The following is a 19,790-nucleotide window of genomic DNA, read 5'->3' as shown; positions in this document are numbered from 1 at the left end:
GATGGAGCAGAGAGGAGAGAGGCGAGGAGAAGCAGGAAGAGAGGGCAAGGTCCCCAGTCCCAAGAGGGCACAGGGATCCTCTCCCTGTGGAGGTGGCTGGCTCCTGGAGATTTTGCAGGTCAGAACCTCACCTAAGCTCCCCTTCCCCCACCCCCACCCCCAAAGGGAGTGAGAAGCCTCTTTTCACCACTGCTCTGGAAGAAGCTTGTGGCCAAGAACTTCACTTGGATCCAAGGGTCCCTGCCCCTCCAGGGGTCTAGGACATGGGGTTACACTCGGGTCTCAGCACCTGGCTGGATTGTGCTGTCTGGGCTGCAGCTGTGGACCACTCAGCGTGTATATCTAACAAAAATGCATCCACACAAAAATGTGTGCATCCACACAAAATGATTAACTGCAAAGGAGTGGGGCTGCAAAGAAGCTTCCTGGCCTTGGCTTTTTTAAAAAATTGAGTTATCCGGACAGTTTGAATTATCTCCTGCACTATCTCTTTCTTCTCATTCAACACAGGATAGACAATGTGTGTTGAAAGGCAGAGTTCAGGGCTGGCCTGAGAGCCCTGGAAAAGGAAATGGTATGTCTCTCTGAAGCTCATATTTCTTGGGAGAAGGGGACATGGAAGTTACCTATGAACTCTGGGTCCTGGGGCAGACTCCAAGGAGAGTAAACCAGAGTTCCAACATTGAGGTGCTGCTCTATGTAAGATTAGCAGACTTGTTTCTGAGCATTGCTAGGTGGCATAAATTATGGTCCAAAAAGTCTTATTTTTCCATGGACTTACAGCTAGCTCTCTTACTCCATTAAGAATAGCAGTAAGGGCACCTGAGTGGCTCAATCAATTAAACATTGGACTCTTGGTTTCATCTTAGGTGATTATATTAGGGTCCTGAGATGGAGCCCCATGTTGAGCTCCACGCTCAGCTAGGAGTCTGCTTGTCTCTCTCCCTTTGCTCCTCCTCTTTCTCTCATAAATAAATAAAATACTTAAAAAAAAAAAGAATAGCAATAATGTATATGAAAAATATGTGATTAAGACCTTAGAGATTACAGTGTTCCCTCATCATATATTTAAGTAAAATAACTTGATATTCAAAGAAAAAAAATTTCTGGGATGCCTTGGTGTCACAGCCAGTTAAACATCTAAGAAAAGGTTTTGGCTCAGGTCCTGATCTTGGGATCGTGCATGCAGGGTTATGAGATCGAGCTCTGAGGGGGCTCCATGCTCAGCGAGAGTCTGCTTGAAATTCTCTCTTTCTCCCTCTGGCCCTGCCCTCTCTCTCAAACAAATAAGTCTTAAAAAAATGAAAGAAAGAGGGGCACCTGGATGGCTCAGTGGGTTAAAGCCTCTGCCTTCGGCTCAGGTCATGGTCTCAGGGTCCTGGAATCGAGCCCCACATCCGGCTTTCTGCTCAGCAGGGAGTCTGCTTACCCACCCCCTCTCTCTGCCTGCCTCTCTGCCTACTTGTGATCTCTGTCTGTCAAATAAATAAACAAAATCTTAAAAAAAAAAGAAAGAAAGAAAAAATTGCTGAAAGAAAAATTCCTTTTAAAAAAGAAGAGTACTTCGGTTTTAATTCATTTTCCTCTCATTTATGTTTTCTCTCTGACAATCTCACTAAAATGAGGTACAGCTGAACTAATTATTCATTCCACAGAATTTGACTATAGAACCTCTGCTACCTTCAATGTTTTAAAACAGAATTATCAGTACAATTTTAGAGGCATCAAAATAGTAGATAAATTAGTCAAAAACACTTGACAAAACCAAGTCTCTCTTTTCCTAATTCCGAAAGTGGAAAAACACTTAAACAAAAATCTGACAGTCTTAACAGCAAATGAGTTAAGATCTATGGGAGGAAAACTTGACTGTTTTCTACATAAAAACTGAAAAAAACTTGTATACTAGATAACAACACTATAAATCAAGGTAAACTACAAAACGAGAAGAGTATTTGCAAATATGCAACACATCTAACAGGTAAGCCTCCCCATGTACAGAAGTCTTTAAGGAACTCAGGAAAAGGAGACACAACAGAGAATGTGGTCAAAGAAGATGGTCAAATGACTCACAAGAAGCTACAAGCTGTCGAGGAGCCTAGGAAGACAAAGAAGAGAATTTTTTTTTAATATTTTTTATTTATTTATTTGACAGACAGAGATCACAAGTAGGCAGAGAGGCAGGCAGAGAGAGAGAGAGGAGGAGGAAGCAGGCTCCCTGCTGAGCAGAAAGCCCGATGCGAGGCTCGATCCCAGGACCCTGGGATCATGACCTGAACTGAAGGCAGAGGCTTTAACCCACTGAGCCACCCAGGTGCCCCAAAAAGGAGATATTTTTTTTAAAAATTTGAGGGAAAGTAAAAATGACACATGAACCTTCCAGACTAGCAATGGCGGATTTGATAGAGCATATCCACATACCCATTTTGGGAAGAAGGCACTTGTAGATATTTTTATTAGGTTGATACCTTGGTAAATTTTTGACCTGGACCCTCAATCCAGCAGACTGCTTCTGGAAATGTATGTAATGAGACACCAGATACACCTTTAACACTTGCCAAAGGGACACTATGGTCTCTGTACAAGGAAGAGAGAGAGAGAAAGAAAAGGAGATTCTTGAGTCCCTGGCAGTTCTTGCCCTCTGCCTGGCCCCTCCACAGCAGGCATGTGTCAGGAGAAAGACAGGACCTGCTCTTTTGTCCACGGTCCTCATCACCTCAAAAGCCCTCAGATGAACGGGAACAGCTCCCTGTGCTGGGCTGAGGCCCCGTGTTTAACAGGAAATGTGTTTCTCAACTTTCACACAACACCTGGTCTGAAACCAAATGCTAGCCAGCTCCTTCACCATGTGCTTGTTTGAGCACCTGCTGAATAACCTTGTGAATAGCCGTCTGATTGGATGGTTATGAAACTGGTGAACCACCACCTCACAGGATGCAGGAGAACGGATGGGGTACTGACTAATTGCAGAGGCCACCTTTTTCTCCACTGTGGAACCAATCTAATTTTTGGTGGGGATTTCGACTCCCTGAAAAATTTACAAAAGTTACCTTCACATTGCCTTTCCTGAACCACCCCCCTACCCATGGCATGTGACTCCACTGAATAAGGTTGTCTATGGTGGTGGAAACTGGCAGTAGTAAAAGTCAGGAAGTAGATGCCAGATCCCTCAGCAGACATTTGGAAAACATTGTGAGACATCTATTCAACGGGATCGCTACAGAAACAGATGATGCCAAGTCATGTGAACTGACATGAAAACATCTAATACACTGAGAGACAAAAAATGTTGCATAAAAGCAGATATGGTATGACTTACTTATGTAAAGTTTAATATGTTTTGAAAATAAGTACATAAAACTGAGCATGTTTGTTATGTGTGTGTGCACATACAGAGAGAGAGAGAGAGATCGAAGGATTTTTACCAAAAGAGTAACTGTATTATCTCTGTGTGGTGGGATTCAGAGTGCTTCTTACTTTTTGGGTTTGGGGTTTTGTTTATCTTTTACTTTTCTTGATCATTTGAATTTTTAATAATGAGTATGTATATGTTTTTAATCAGAAAAAATTTTAAACCCACTATCTCCATTTTCAAAAAAAATAAAAAAGGAAACTGATAGGAATACCAATAGAAGAATCCTCAAAAGGAGTTTCCCAGGGTTTGCCTGCTAGAGAATGAGGCACCACATCAGGCAATAACCATAGGGAATTCCTGTGAATGACCCAGATATACCAAAGGGAAACTCTTCTTGTTCCAAGGTGTCCTAGCATTATTTTATTTTATTCTCTTCCTAATTCTTTGCATGAGAAATGCTGACAATCTTCTATGTCTGACTTCAACAAATACATCTTGATTGCCCAGTACACTCCTAGGAAATAAAGACATGGAGATGAGCAAAATGTGTTTTCCTGAAATCCTCAAGAAACATTTTGGGGAGTTAAGCACACAAACAAGTAGTATCACTGATAATAATCTACTCTAAGGAGAAAGGCAATTAATGTTTCCTGAAGGACTGGGGTAAGGCTACCTGGACAAGATGGCATCTGAGCTAGGTTTTCAATGAACAGAGGTGAGGTCAATAAAGCAGAAATAGAGGCAGTCCAAAAAAGGGACACCACACAGGCCAAGGCAGGATATGCCTGTGCCTTTTATATTTGATGAGCAGAACAGAGAACAGAGGAAAAGGAGGATCACACAGTTTGAAAGGAAATGTGGGGACCAGAATCCTGCTGAATGGTTTGAGCTTATATAGAATATAAAGGTCTGCAACAGGAGGCGGACATGATTAGGTTCATTCAGCTTGAGACAAGGATGAAAAGTCCCATTAGTGAGATGATCTCTGGCCCTCAAAGCCGTGGTCATGTCTCCCTGTCTGTTCCAGCACCTCAACCTTTGAGATTATAAGCGGTCAGTAAACACATATTGGTTGAAAGAGAAAGAACCACCTACATTCATGGAAGTTTCCACTGACTTGAAAGCATTGGTAAAAATGAGAAACCAGGTTAAACAGCAGAGCTAATGTCCCCCAGCAGAGAGACACAGGTGTATCTTGTGCCCAGGACAGAGTTCAGCCTCTGGTTGGGCAGAGCCATGGATGCCGAGGACGCAGTAGAATCTGAACATGGCTTTCCTGCTCCCACCCCATCTGCTCTTCACATCACCTTTCTCATCCAGGACGTGCTGTAATCTAAGCCCTTTTAAAAAGAAAATAGAATTCTTAAGCATCTGTCACCACAGCTCCTTGCAGTGAAAAATGGAAGGTGTGGCTTCTTTGAGAGAAAAATGACAAGACGGAGTATTGGGTGACCCCAAGGTGTTGGCATGTGGGAGATGAACTGATGCACCGAGATAGACAGAAAACCCGTCTGCCTTTCCAGCACTTTTTATAGTAAGTTTTAATCGCTGTTTATGCTTTCAGGATGTGGTGCTCGGCAAGAAAACCAGTCCACTTGTAGACCATATAGGGGTGGAGGTGCTGGGCGACCGTGAGTAAACACAGCGACAATGGAATTCCACCAGACTCACAGCAAGGCTTTCATCTGCTTTCGGGAGTGACAAGTAGGGCTGGCTTCCCTAGGCCTGGAGTGGAAGCACAATTACAAAGCTAAGCATCTGCCGCCTTGTTTGTAGGACTTACCTAGGAAACTGATACCCTCTGAAAGTGCCCCTTCATTCCAGTGTCACTTTAGATAGGACACGTAAAAGGATTACTCTGGTGTCACTGGCCCCCACCCATTGTCTGCACAAGCCCATGTTGAATGGGGTAACTTAACCCCCAAAGAGATAACCAACTGCTGTGTGTGTACTCACATTTACAACTGGCAATTCCCATGAAGCAGAGTGGTTGTTTTCCGGGGCCTTTTCCTTCATGGACACATCAGTAGCCGAATCTGAAACAGTTCTAGACCAAAGGCATGGGCCTGGAGAAGAACAAGTCCAGGGGCCTGCTCTCAACGCCCTTTTGTACTAAACCAGATCCACCAGGGGTACGTGCGGGGAGGGGACCCACGTTGAGACAATGCTCAGATCGCTCAGATTTCTTCTTTCAGTTGTGAACTTGACCTAAATATTTCAATATATTTCCTTTAAAGAAAAATGTATTAGGGGACACCTGGGTGGCTCAGTCAGTTAAGCATCTGCCTTCGGCTCAGGTCATGATCCTAGGGTCCTGGGATGGAGCCCTGCATTGGGATTCTTGCTCAGAGGGGAGCCTGCTTCTCCCTCTCCCTCTCTCTCCTCTTAGTTGTGAGTTCTCTCACTCATTCTCTCTCTCTGACAAATAAATAAATTAATTAAATATTTTTAAAAAATGAATTAGAAGCCTTAAAGAAGGGCTGTTGTTTACATGGGACAGAATGAAAGACCAATGTCTGACCCATGCCCTTGCCTGCTTAGGACTTTGAGGGCCTCAGAATCCACCCCCACCCCAACCACTATGGCCCAGATTTAGCCACCAACCTCACCATCCGCCACCAGCCCAGATTTACCCCCACCACCTCCAGCCAGCCCAAAAGCCCAAAAGAATGAAGTTCTCTGACTCCTGGCAGATATTAGGTAAAGTTGCCCTTTATTAATAGAAATCTCCTACAAAATAAATAATATTTACTATGTTTCTGAAATACGGACATAGAGAAGAGGAAGCAAAGGTTATTCATAATCTCACCATCTAGAAAGCCCTTGCTGACAATTTAAAAAATTTTTAAGTAACATGCTCTATGCACATTGTGAAAACTTCAGACATTTCAGAAGGTAAAAATAATTTAAAATAAAATCAACTCTCACCCTAAAGTTAACCACTGCTAACACTAACTTCGGTTTCCCTCCAGATTAGAAAAAGAAATGCATAAAGCAGCAAAATATACATAGCCTTACACATGATTTATAAAAGTAAAAAGTACAATAATAAATAAAAATTTAAAATAATTTTTAAAAAGTATAACATCTATACTCTCCTACATCTTACTCTTTTTTTTTTAGATTTTATTTATTTGACAGAGAGAGACACAGTGAGAGAGGGAACACAAACGGGGAGTGGGAGAGGGAAAAACAGGCTTCCCACTAAGCACGGAGCGCGATGTGGGGTTCGATCCCAGAACCCTGGGATCATGACCTGAGCCAAAGGCAGACGCTTAACGACTGGGCCATCCAGGGGCCCCTACATCTCACTCTTTTCACTTAATTATCCACCTTGGAGAGTTTGCCATACTATGGCATGTGGATCTACCTCACTCTTTTTTAGTGGGTTGGTTTATGGATGCCGCCTAACTGACCTGTCCAAACTCTCATGAGACATTTGAAAGAATCACACAAATTTTACGCAAGAGACAGCCACTCCATATCTCAATTTCGTCATCTTCAAGGTGAGAAAAACAATGGTAAGTGAGTGGGTACATGGGCACCCCCTAAAGTGTATCTGATACACTGTAAGCCACTATTGTTATTATTTTTATTACTACTACTATTAGTTTTAGCTATGAGTATCAGTGTGATTTGTTATTAGAAACTTTTTAGATCAACATAAGCCATTGTTGTCAGTGTACTTTCTAGCTGGAAACTTTTTAGGCAAGTCTCAAAGACATCGCTACTAAAAGTAGACCCATAAGAGAGACACCATATGTTTTTGAGCCACACTCTTCAAAAACACCTAGCAAGACCAAAATGTCTGTGCCCCATGGTAGTGGTAGTGCCAGAATTACATTTCCAAAAACACAAGATTCCCCAAAGGAAGCCACAGTTTGAATACTGGCCTATGAAACAGCAGACAACAAAATCAAGAGACAAGTTCCTGAGGAGAAATACAGAAGAATAGCGTAGCCAATTGACAATGCAAGGAAAATCGTGGTGGGCAGAATGTAATTACCTGCGCTGGAACTCAGCCAGGGTGTCTGTTTGCCCAGCAGAAGGAAATTAGACCAGATGTTTGGAGAAAGGGTTTAGTTTGGGCCAACATTTCCCAAGATAATCTTTCCATCAGTAGTAAGGTCATTATATCCAGGCATGAAGGAGAGCCAGAGAAGGTTAGACCTTAAAAGAAGAAAAAGAAAAAAAAGAAAGAGGAGAGAGGTGAGTTAGTTCAGTCCCTTTTTCCACAAAGGAGAGATTAACTTTTCCAAGTAACAAAACCAGCTCATGGAAGAACCAGGGTTAGCTGAAAAGTCTCTTCACACCCAAACCAAAGTTTTTTCTATTACATTACACTGCCTTATTTGTATAGAGCCCTAGGATTGCAATTAGTACTAAAAAATAAGGCAAGATACATGTGAATTGAGGAATGATTAAAAGTTTTTGAATCAAGGCTTGTAAATAATATTATAAACACTTAAAAGTCCCAGAGATTAGGACGTTTTGCTGTTCTTGTAGGGGAGGCCTAGAACCCCATAATTTAACCTTCTCTTAGAGGTCCTTTCCTGGGGTTCTAGGCCTCCTTTATTCCTTTTCCCCCACTTCAACCTCAGCAATGTTGCCTCTGCAACATTTTATATGTTGGTTATATATACAATGTATTGATATAAGGTTCCACTGCTGAAACAGAAAATTTTAGTGGTTTTTTATTGGGGCCCTAGATCCCAATGCTATATATTTCTTAAAATTTCATTTGGAGATTTGAATGATCCAAGAAATTCCACGGACATCTAAGTAAGTTAAGCTTTAAGAGAGGGGCTTTTCCCCTACATCATTTTTTTTCATTATCATAATGACTCAACATTTCCAAAAAGCCATTTGCGGGGCATCTGCATGATTTATTTAGAGCCAGCCAATAAGGAGAGAGAAGCCAAAAGATGACGGGCTTTTCCTGTGAGCATACAGAACTTACCCTCACAGTGCCATTGGCTTTGTAGCTGTTAAAAGTATGCTTTAGTACCTTCTTTTTTTTTTTTTTTTGGTAATTTTTGTGTAGTTTGACAAAGGAGAAGATAGAAAAATTCTTGAGATCACAACAATGTAACTATATTTAACACCACTGAAATGTATATGTTAAAATGGTAAAGATAGTTTTGTGTTATATGTGGGTTTTTTTTTTTACCTTTATGGTAAAAAAAAAAAGAAAAAAAGTTTTTGATTTAACGTAAGAAGTGTGCCATTCCCCAGCTTTTCCTCCTTTCTGTCAGTTGGAATGCAGATGTGATGGCTAGTGTACCAGCAGCCATCTCACGCCATGTCATAGCAGCTACATTCTGAAGATGGTGAAGTAACTGTGTGTGGAGCAACTGTGTTGCTACTGTATAAGTAACAACAAGATTCTGTGTAAAGAAACCTAGTCCCTAACCCTGAGGGCACATGCCAACCCTTCATGACCTACTTTTGGATCTCTTTTACGTAAGAGAGAAATGAATTTTAATTATGTGTCATTTCTAAAAGTGTGCCAAAAATAAATAAATAAAGATTGCCAAAGGAAGTATAAGTATTTGCATCACATGTGCCAAATATATCAAGAGAGTGAGGTTGTATTCCCAAATCATTTTTATCTCATTTATTTTATTCAAATGTTCTAACAGGGCTAGGATACAGAACAGTGCTTCCTAAAGCCTGGTTCCCTGGTTAACAACATCAGCATCGCTGGGAATTGTTACAAATGCCTCCAGATCTCCTGACTTAAGACATGCTAGGTGCTGGGCCTGGTAATCTGTATTTTAGCCATCCATCCCCAGAATTCTAATGCCCAAGAAAGTAAGAGAACCATTCATATGAAGGTAACGTAGAGTAGTCCTGTGTGTTGAGTCTTAGGGCTGAGGGGGCAGAGGAGAGTCTATTGTCAAGAGTTACAATTCCTTCTTTGCCACTTAATAGCTCAGTAGCACTAGAAAAGTGACCTGGCCTCTTCAAGTCTTAATTTTCCCAATGGTAAGATAAAGAATAATTAACGTTACCAATATCCTACAGTTGTTGAGAAGACCCAGTAGGATAATCCTGCATAAAGCTCTTCATTGCCAAATGTTTACTATTAAATGCAGGATCAGTACTTACATTGTATTCGTGTTTCGTGCTGTTTGAAGCCTCATGACTTGACAGAAAAACAAGCAGGATAAACAGGCTGGAGGACCACAAAGGAACCTTGGAGAATTCTTGGGAGAAAAGGAATTAATAGAATTGAAGTAGCGCTGAAATCACTTGTCAAGAAAAGACAACAAATTAAGAAAACAACAACAATATTAAAATAATAGATAACATTTGTTAAACACTTACCACATGCCAGACACTGTTCTAACCACTTGTTGCATGTTGAACTCATTAAATCCTCCTGGCAATCTTCTGAGGTATGTGCAGTAATTATGCTTGTTTTACAGACAAGGAAACAGATACAGAGAGGCTAGGAGATGATCCCGACATCACCCAGCCAGTGATAGGGAAAGCTGGATTCTATCTCCGGAACTTGGCTCTGGGCTCATGTTCTTAACATTGGCCCCTACATTCCTAGGTATATTTTTTGCTTCTGTTCAGGAGTATCACAAATGGAGTGATGGTCTCTTAACCCAGGTTGGAATGAAGGGGAAATTCAGTCTCCCCAATCCATTTTTATTGAGCATTTACAATATGTGAGTGTCCTGGTTTGGAGCCTCCCAGAAGCATCCTAAGGCAAGAACTTGAATGTAGTTTCTTTGGGGTTGCAGGGAACCCCTACAGAGAAAGCAAGAGTGATCCAGGGAATGAGAAGCTACCTGCAAAGCTGGCTATCAAGGTTAACAATTGGAGGTCAATCCCACAAAAGCCACTCTGCAAAACTCACTCTTGGAATTATCCTACCCAAAAGGCAAGAGCTGGAATATTTAAGTCTCAACTCCTGGGAGATCCTAAATGAGGGCTGCCTTGGAGGTATTAATTCCCTGCCACATCCAGCTTCTTACCAGGCTGTCCAAAGTGGAGTCTCCTTTCAAGAATTTAAAAAAATAAAATAAAAAATAAAAATAAAATTCTAAGCTAAATTTGTTCCTTCATAAAAGCAACATTATCAAGGTCAGTAATTTTCACCCTTGATTGTGCCTCAGAATTCTCAGGGGTCCTTAAAACACAGACTGCTGGCCCTATCCCCAGAGTCTGGGATTGAACAAATCTGGGCAGGGCCCAATAATTTGCATTTCTAACAAATTTCAGCAGATGCTGATACTGCTTGTTGTAACCACATTGGGAGGCCATCTGGTGTCCCAGCTAGGAGGGATTGCCACAGACTCCTCAAGAAGCCACTATACAGATTGTGTGTGTGTGTGTGTACAACAGAAATATTTGAAAAAGAAATAATCAATCATTCAAAAGCATACTTTGATCCAGGAACTTCAAACTAAATAGTAAAAATAGGCATCCCCCTGTAGCTGATCCCTCTTTCTCAAAGGTCTATCTTAGCCAGACATACACAGGTCAGGGAGACCTCTCTTTTTCTGCATCCTCAAGACATACAATAACTGTCTGGGCTTTAATAGATGTTTCTTACAGAACCTGAAATCATACAATGTCTAAGTAAAAAAACATGTTTGCATTTCAAAACTACATCCTTGTTTGTTTTCTTTTTTAAAAGTGAAATTGTAAACTGCTTGTTCACTTGCAAAGAGTCATCAAGAACTCATTCCTCTGTTAGGTGATCCTGAATGCCCTACATTTCTGAGAAACCAGCCCCTGGAGCCATGGTTTATACAGACTCTGCTAAGATTACAGGGGACTTACACAGGATAATAATCTATATTTTGATGAAACTTGAAATTATCAAAAAACCATCTTATGGTTTGCTGAATACTACGCAGAGAAACCATCTTAAGTTACCAACTTCCAGAATCAACAATGTATCACTTTACTAATCCAAAAAAGCAAGTCGAGTTTTAGTAATTTAATAAGGACACTGAGAGATGCTCCTGGTAAGTTTACTTTCCTGGCACTGGGATGAGGCTTGATTAATGACTAATTGTCTCTCATACAGCTCTGCCGTTTCACTTTGGAAATCAGCCAAAGACTGAATTAAGAAACCGTCATTCCTAAGTAAAAGGTTACAATACAAAGCATTTTTATTTCATCACTTGAATATTTTGAAATAATTGCTAAATATTTGAGACCAATTAGAAAAGTTCTCTTGCCTCTATATTATTTTTCTGCATTACTACGGGAAATTAGATTTCATAAATTGCTGGTTATTAAAAATCTAATACCAGCAATAAATACACTGAAGAGGTAGAGAAATATTTCATTCCAGTCTTCATACTTTCTTATGGTTAATTTGAAGGCCCCTGAGAACTAGCTCACAGTTAAAAGCACTGAATGATGTTCTTTCCTTAAGTAGATAGGGTTAGTTTAGTAATTACAATAACTTTAATTATTTCACTTCATATGGTTATTAGAAATATTGTGGCACATTATCCTTATGCCCTAAAGATTAATTATTTTTGATGTAAACAAAATTACACCATTCTTAACTAAAAGCTATGCTATTTTTAAATTTATTCCTTTAATCTTTATTTTAAAGGTGGAAAAATCATAATGGTTTGCTAATTTGATTAATTTGATTTGAATCACTGTTCTTCAAAGCCAAATATAAGAGGTTTTTTCCCAAGTGAAAGTTTTTGATCTGTGTTCAATCAGTGCTGTAACTTTATGAAACTACTCATATAGGTAACAGATTTCCTTTTTTGCCAGATAAACTCAAGAGTCCTGTATATTATTTGGTATCTGATTTTCCTAAGATGTCTATAAAAATGAAAAACACTCCTTTTCTGAAAAGAGTTGGTTGCCCCCATGTCCTTGCTTACTTTATAGAGAAACAGATTTTGTTTCAAAACAATAAATCTAAGTAGCTACGTGAACAAAAGAAATTCACGGCCATCCTATACATGGATATGATCCAGACTGACTGAATGAATAATGTGATACAATAAAAAATATTGTTAACTCTCTAGAAGGTTGCCCGCAAATTGTTATCCCATACTAGTGTTTATTTCATCTCCTTTAGTGCTAGTTTTCTATTATTGTCAGAAGCCTTCATGACAATGTCCTGGTTCTCTTTGAAACTTGGTGTTCGATATATGTCAAGTTACTCCAGGACTCCCTGCAAAAGAATGAAAGCTAAGCATGAAAGAACAAGAAAATCCTTCTTAGATGGAAATTTTACAATGGATATGCATGTTTTTATTGTAGCTTTATAAGAAGCAAGGTTGCTTCCTTATAATTCTTCTGCATAAGTATCACCAAGGAAATTCCTACACACTTGCTACCTGTCTTTATAAAACAATTTTGTCTTTAAAAAAACTAAAAACTGTGTGATAGGCCTGAGCCTCTCACCACTTGCTTTGGAAGACAAAGGAAAGTGGATATGTGTGAAAACATTAGACCTAGAACGACTTCTGATCCACAATCACAGAACAAATCAGGATAATACAAACAAATAAAATCAGGATAATACTCAAAGTATGATTAACTAAAGTTGGGTATACATATTTACCATGGAATGCAGGAATGCCTCTATGCTGATTTAGCCTAATGAAATAAAGACATGTCTTTACCAATGTTTATAGCAGCCAATGTTTATGGCAGCTTTATTCATAGTTGCCAAAACCTGTAAACATCCCAAATGTCCTTCAGTGAATGAATGGATAAACAACCTGTGGGGTCCATCTATACTGTAGGATGCTACTCAGCAGTGACAAAAAAAATGATTGATTCATGCAATTGCTTGGTCAATAATAAGCATCTTCACACTGAGTGAAAAAAAAAAAAAGCTGGATTCAAGAGACCATATTGCATAATTCCATTTCTGTTTTCATTTTCCCTTTAGAAAAAGGTTAAAGTATGGGGAAAAAGAAAATCAGTTGTTGCCAGGGGTTGGTGTGGAGGAAGGCATTGTCTACAAAGGGAGGAGCAAGAAGATGTGGGGGATGGGGCAGTGTGGCAGTTCTGTAGATTGATTGCAGTGATGGTTACATGCTTACCCATTTGCCAAAGCTCACAAAATATGCACTAAAATATGCAACTTTACTATGTGTAAATATACTTCTACATTTTTTAAGACTACTTTCCAGAGCAGTTTTACATATATAGGAAAACTGAAAGGAAAGTATAGATTCCCCATATAACCCTTGCCCCCCACACATGCACAGCCTCTCTGACGATCACCTGTCCCACTAACAACATCCCCCACCATCATTATCACTCAAAGTCCATAATTTACATTAGAGTTCACTCTTGGTGTTGTACGTTCTGTGGATTTGGATGAATTTATAATGACATGTATCTGTTTATTATAGTGTCATACAGAGTGGTTTCACTGTCCTAAAATAGCCTCTGTGCTTGCTTTTTTTTTTTTTTTTTTAAGAATTATTCTAGGGACACCTGGGGAACTCAGTCAGTTGAGCGCTGACTCTTGATTTTGGCTCAGGTCATGGTATTAAGGATGGATCCCCCTGTCAGGCTCTATGCTGAATGAGGAGATTGAGATGTTCTCCCTCTTCTACTCCCTCCACCCTTCCCCCCACTTTCTCCTGGAGGAGAAAGGAGAAGGAGGGGGAGGAGGGGGAGGAGGATTTATTAACCATTAGAATTATTATTACTCTGGGCACCTGGGTGGCTCAATTGTTTAAGTGGCTGCCGTGACTGGCTTTGGCTCAGGTCATGATCCTATAGTCTCGGCATCAAGCCCTACATCAGGATCCCTGCTCAGTGGAGGGTCTGCTTCTCCCTCTGCCCTTCACCCTGCTCATGCTAACTCTCTCTCACTCTCAATCCCTCTCAAATAAATAATATTTTTTTAAAAAAAGAATTATTCTTTTCCTACAATGAAAAATAATTTGTTTTCCTTGACCCAAAACTTCTGCCTTTCTGTTCCTCCTGAACCTTGGAGACCATACATGGACAATCATAGAATTTCTAAGTGTTTTCATTCAATCATTTCCCCCAATCTAGAACCAATTTAGATGTTCATATTTTTGGACATAACATTTTTGCATGATATGTCCAAAAATATGTCCAGCTTTGCTCAATAACTTCAATAAAAGGGATCTCACCTCTTTTCAAAACTCACAGAGTGACCCAAAACTTCCCTTATCTTGAACATCCCATTTTATGTAAGCTAATTTAGGAAACTGAATCCAATTTTGCTGTGCCTGGAACCCACTGTTATTCAGTTGCAATGCCTTCTCAAATTTGTCCTCCTGAACACTGAAACCTACATAAGAGATTTTATGCCAAGCCCCACTAAATGTCGTTTTGTTTTGTTCTGCTTTAGCCAACATGTTGAACCTTTGGTCCAGGTTTCCAATGGTAAATTTGATCTGATGCCACCTGTGTCTTCATCTACCTTGATGATGAAAGTGTTAAACCCATCAAATCAAAGCCATAGTAAGATCCCACTTCTTATCCATCAGAGAGAGGAGAAAAAGATTTACATTTTCAGCGCAGATTCAGATATGTATATCCTTGACACTGTTAGTAGAATTACAACTAGGTAAAGACTTTTGGAAAGTATTTTAGTTGTAGCTGCCAAAGGCTAAGGCTTTTGCTCCAACAATTTCCTTTCTAGGAATCTGTCCTAGAAAACTACTGACATACCTGCAAAATCATATATACAAGGGTGTTCACTGCAGTATTATCTACAACAGCAAGTATTAGGAAACAGCATAAGGGGGTTGTTAAATAAATGTTTACACATTCATAATAAATACTAATAATATATACTTGGACAGATGCCAGACATTGTTCTAGGGCTTTCCTTGCAATATTTTCTCACAGGTAGGTATTGTTGACATCCTCATTTCACAGATGAGGTCCTTGAGGCACAGAGAGGTTAAATTATTTGTTACATATGATTAGTCTGTGGGAAAGCTGGGACTCAAAGTCAGGCTCTAACCTATATACTTTTCACAACCACACTTTTCTGCCTCTCTGCAGATTAGAATACATGGAAGTCCTTAAGAAGAATGAGACAGACTCCTATGAACTGATGTAGAAGGAGTTCCAAGACTCATGACTTGGACTAAGAGGCTCCAAGGTACATTATTATATAAAAAAGCATGAACAATATAGAGAGAGCTCTATTCCACTTGCGTTGGGGAATGATGGATGTAAATGGAACCAGAAAAGAAGTGAAGAATCTTGATGTTGGGGTGCCTGGGTGGCTCAATGGTTAAGCCTTTGCCTTCAGCTCAGGTCATGATCTCAGGGTTCTGAGATCGAGCCCCACATCGAGCTCTCTGCCCAACAGGGAGTGTGCTTCCCCCTCCCCTCTCTGCCTGCCACTCTGACTACTTGTGATCTCTCTCTCTCTCTCTCTCTCTCTCTGTCAAATAAATAAACAACATCTTTAAAAATAAAAGAAAGAAAAGAAAAAGAATCTTGGTGTTTTCTCTGACATTGCCTACAAAATATTTTCTAATGAAAATATATTTATGTTTGACTAACATCAAAGCCAATACTAATAAAGAGGGAAAGTTGTTATACCAGATAGGAGGATAAGAGTAGTGTGACCTTGTGACATTTTGCTAGAGGTTTTCACCTTATCAGTGGATTAAGCCTGGAGTATGAAGATTAATTCTATGAATCAGTCTTTTTCATCTTTAAACCGATTTAATGAATCATAATTTACATACGGCAGAATTCACCAATTTTAAGTGCCCATTTTGATGAATACTGACAAATAAATGTATATGCCATGTACCCACTACACACCATGATACAGAAAACTCCCATCATACCATAATGATCTCTGTGCCTTTTGCAATCACCTGCCCCACCCTCAACTCCAGCAACAAGTCATCTGTATTCTACTGCTCTATATTTACCATTTCTAGATTTTCTTAAAAGTTGAATCATACCACATATATTCATCTGTGCCTGCTGTCTCACTTCTTTCACTGAATACACTGGTTTTAATATCCATCGATTTTGTTGCTTATATCAGTAGTTTATTCTTTTATATTGTTGAGTAGCTTTCCATTCCAAGGATATACCAACAAATGGTTTTAGAAAACTGGATATACACATGCTAACGAGGGAAACTGATCCCTTACCTTAAACCATTTTCAAAATCACCTCAAAATGGACTAAAGACTTAAACACAAGACCTGAGACTGTATAACTCTTAGGAGAAAATACAGGAAAAATCTTCTTCACATTGGCCTTGGCAATGATTTCTTGGATACGACACCAAAAGCATAGGCAGAACAATTAAAAATAAACAAGTAGGACAACATCAAGCTAAAAAGCTTCCACACAGCTAAGGAAACAATCAACAGAATGAAAAGGCAACATATGGAATGGGATAAAATATTTGTAAACCATATATCCAACAAGGGATTATTATCCAAAATATATAAGGAACTCCTACAACTCAATAGCAGAATACATATAGCTCAAATACAAAATAGGCAAAGGACTGTATTTTTCCAAAGAAGACTTTTTCCCACAGGTAATGAAAAGATGTTCAACATCACTTATTAGGAAAATGCAAATCCAAACCACAATAACAGATCATCTCACACCTATTAGGTTAGCTATTATCAAAAAATTAAAAGGTAACAAGTTTTGATGCAGATGTGGAGAAATTGGACCCTTTGCACACTGTGAATAGGAATGTAAAGTGACATGGCTGCTATGAGAAACAGTATAGAGGTTCCTCAAAAGATTAAAAACAGGAATACCATATGGTCCCACAATTCCATTTCTGGGTATACACCTAAAAGAACTGAAATCAGGATCTCAAAGAGATATCTGTACTCGCATATTCCTTGCAGCATTATTGACAATAGCCAAAATAGGGAGACAACTTTAGTGTTCATTGAGGGATGAACGGATACATAAAATATGGTATATACACACAATGGAAAATTATTCAGCCAAAATCTTGCCAGGTAAAACAACACAGATAAACCTGGAGAATAAAATAGTGGGTGAAATAAGCCAGTCACAGCAGGACAAATACTGTGTAATTCAACTTACATGAGGTACCTAAAATAGTCAGACTCAGAGAGTAAAAAAGCAAGAACCAGGCACTTTTTTTTTAAGATTTTATTTATTTATTTGACAGAGAGAAATCACGAGTAGTCGGAGAGGCAGGCAGAGAGAGAGAGAGGGAAGCAGGCTCCCTGCTGAGCAGAGAGCCCGATGCGGAACTCGATCCCAGGACCCTGAGATCACGACCTGAGCCGAAGGCAGCGGCTTAACCCACTGAGCCACCCAGGTGCCCCAAGAACAAGGCACTTTAAAATTTGTTCATTAATCTGGTCTTTCATCCAAATTATCAGATTATCATCCAGCCCACATTTTTTTGTATTTTCTGAAAAAAATATCTTGAAATATCTTCAAATTCCTTCTGAATCTACTGATGAAATGTAGATTCAAATCCTTGGCTTCTCTTCCTCTAATGGAGCAATTTAGGCGAGATGCTTAAACTCTGTAGCGCAATTTAATCATTGCTGAATAAAAGACAAAAATAGTTCCTATTTCATAGCAATGTCATCAGGTTTAACAAGAAAATCCAAGTTAAGCACTTAGGACAGGGCCTGATGTGCAGTAATGACTCACTAAGATCTTCCTGATCTTTTACAGAAGGGAGTGAGGCCAGCTTAAAGGCCACTTGCCTGAAGTGGCCCCATGTTGACTTCTTGAAATTGCCAAATTCCCTACTAAATGCTCAGGGACCACAAGCCAACCATTTGCCTGTTTTTGTTTTTTGTTTTTGTGTTTGTTTCATTCTTCCCTCACCTCTGTTGCTGTCTATGACCCTGCAAAAGTGGCCAAAACCAGTGGTTTTGTTTTCTTCGTGAGTCCTTGGTTCCAAGATATAGATTATCTGCTTCCAGGGAATGAAACACATTAGGGGGTTAAAGATTTGGATTCTGCATGTCTCTGACCAATTTGTTCCACACTTTCTTGCCAAAGTCGTGAGTGAACACAAAAAGTAATAGTTAGAAAATATCATGAGAAGAAAATGTCTCCTTCTGAATAGAACAGATATGTGAAAAATACACTGAAAACCTCTCTCCTATTTGAACTACTAATTTCTTGAAAAACAGATTAAAGTAAAAATACAATCTTTTAAAAAAATTATACATATATGCACTTGTCTTTAAAAGGGGGGGTGAGAAGAGACAATTCCTGAGAATAGATCAGTTAATTGGAGTTACACTTTTTTTTCCAGAAACCACACCCAAAATGCATTCTTTACCATACCTTTTTTTAAACTTTTTAAGTACCATAAGAAATTGGAAACTCTTGTTAAATTAAGAGTGCAGAAACGTTGATAAGTTTTTGTAAATTTCCCAGACTTCAAGTGTTATCTTACACACATCTAAATCAACAACAATTTTTTTAATCAACAATTTCTAAGTGACTTGCCTTCATGAATTCTTTCATAAGTGTTCAGTTTGGTTTTATTTTACTTTCCTACAGTTTAATCAAAGTTTACAAATACAATAAAAAGTGTGGACATCGTTAAAGATTTGGAAACAAACCCAAAAACTCCTGAGAAGTGAAGAACATAACTAAAGGAGGTAGAAACGTGTAGATGTTCTAGAACTGTGCTATTCAATATGGCAGCCACAAGCACAAGGGCTTTAAGTAAACTTTTACATTTAAGTTAACTAAAATGTTAAATGAAATTACATTAAATAAGGTGTAAAGTTCAGCTCCTCAGTCCTAGAGGAGTCAAGTACTCAATAATCACGTGAGATTAGTGGCTTCCACACTGTGCAGCAAAGATATAGAATATTTCCACCAACATACAAAGTTCTTTTGGATATTGGTCAAGAAGATGGTCTATGTAGCATGTGCATTTGGTATTGGTCAGTATATATCTTAGAGGGGAAGGAAATGACCAATGAACACAGTGAGTCAATTAAGAAGAAATCAGTTGTAACAGTTTTCCATATGTCTCAGAATTAAGTGTCGGTGGGATGTCTGTGAGGCTGTTGGTTAAGTGACTGCTTTCAGCTCAGGTCAAGATCCCAGGGTCCTAGGATCAAGCCCTGCATCAGACTCCCTGCTCAGCAAGGAGCCTGCTTCTCCCTCTCTCTTTCCCTCTCCCCCTGTTTGTGCTCTCTCAAGAGCTCCTTAATCTGAAAATTAATAAAAGTTAAAACAAAAACAAGAATTAGGTTGTCTTTCCTGTATTTGAAGGCAACCACATAGATAATAAGAGAAAGTTCTTCATAGAAAAATTTTAGCTAATCAATGCAGACAGAATTAGAAAATCATTGTTTTGTAGCCTTAAATGAAATAATGGATCTAAGAAATGCTGTGTTTATAAGTGTTTAACACTGGACAGGGAGGAAGGGCCTGATTTATAACATTGGCCAATTTTTGTGGGGTAAATATCCCACCACAGCTG

General features: G+C 39.3%; 1 long non-coding RNA gene across 3 annotated transcripts in view; it reads right to left on the bottom strand.

The window, feature by feature from the left end:
- Positions 1-3,579: 3,579 nt before the first annotated feature.
- The window catches only part of LOC116595335, a 91,525-nt gene continuing 75,314 nt past the window's right edge, over positions 3,580-19,790 (bottom strand). For 2 of the 3 annotated variants that reach the window (XR_004287619.1, XR_004287621.1), the window contains 4 exons: positions 9,464-9,561; positions 7,359-7,522; positions 5,309-5,418; positions 4,795-5,077 (listed from right to left, as the gene is read on the bottom strand). This is a non-coding gene — a long non-coding RNA (uncharacterized LOC116595335). Of the gene's footprint in view, positions 3,867-4,794; positions 5,078-5,308; positions 5,419-7,358; positions 7,523-9,463; positions 9,562-19,790 lie in introns of those variants that run through there. The other variant, XR_004287620.1, reaches the window with a different exon arrangement.

Source organism: Mustela erminea, chromosome 7, assembly GCF_009829155.1.
Source record: "Mustela erminea isolate mMusErm1 chromosome 7, mMusErm1.Pri, whole genome shotgun sequence".
In the NCBI taxonomy this organism is placed as follows: domain Eukaryota; kingdom Metazoa; phylum Chordata; class Mammalia; order Carnivora; family Mustelidae; genus Mustela; species Mustela erminea.
Note: the sequence above shows the minus strand (reverse complement) of the source record. Positions and strands in the feature narration are given on the sequence as shown.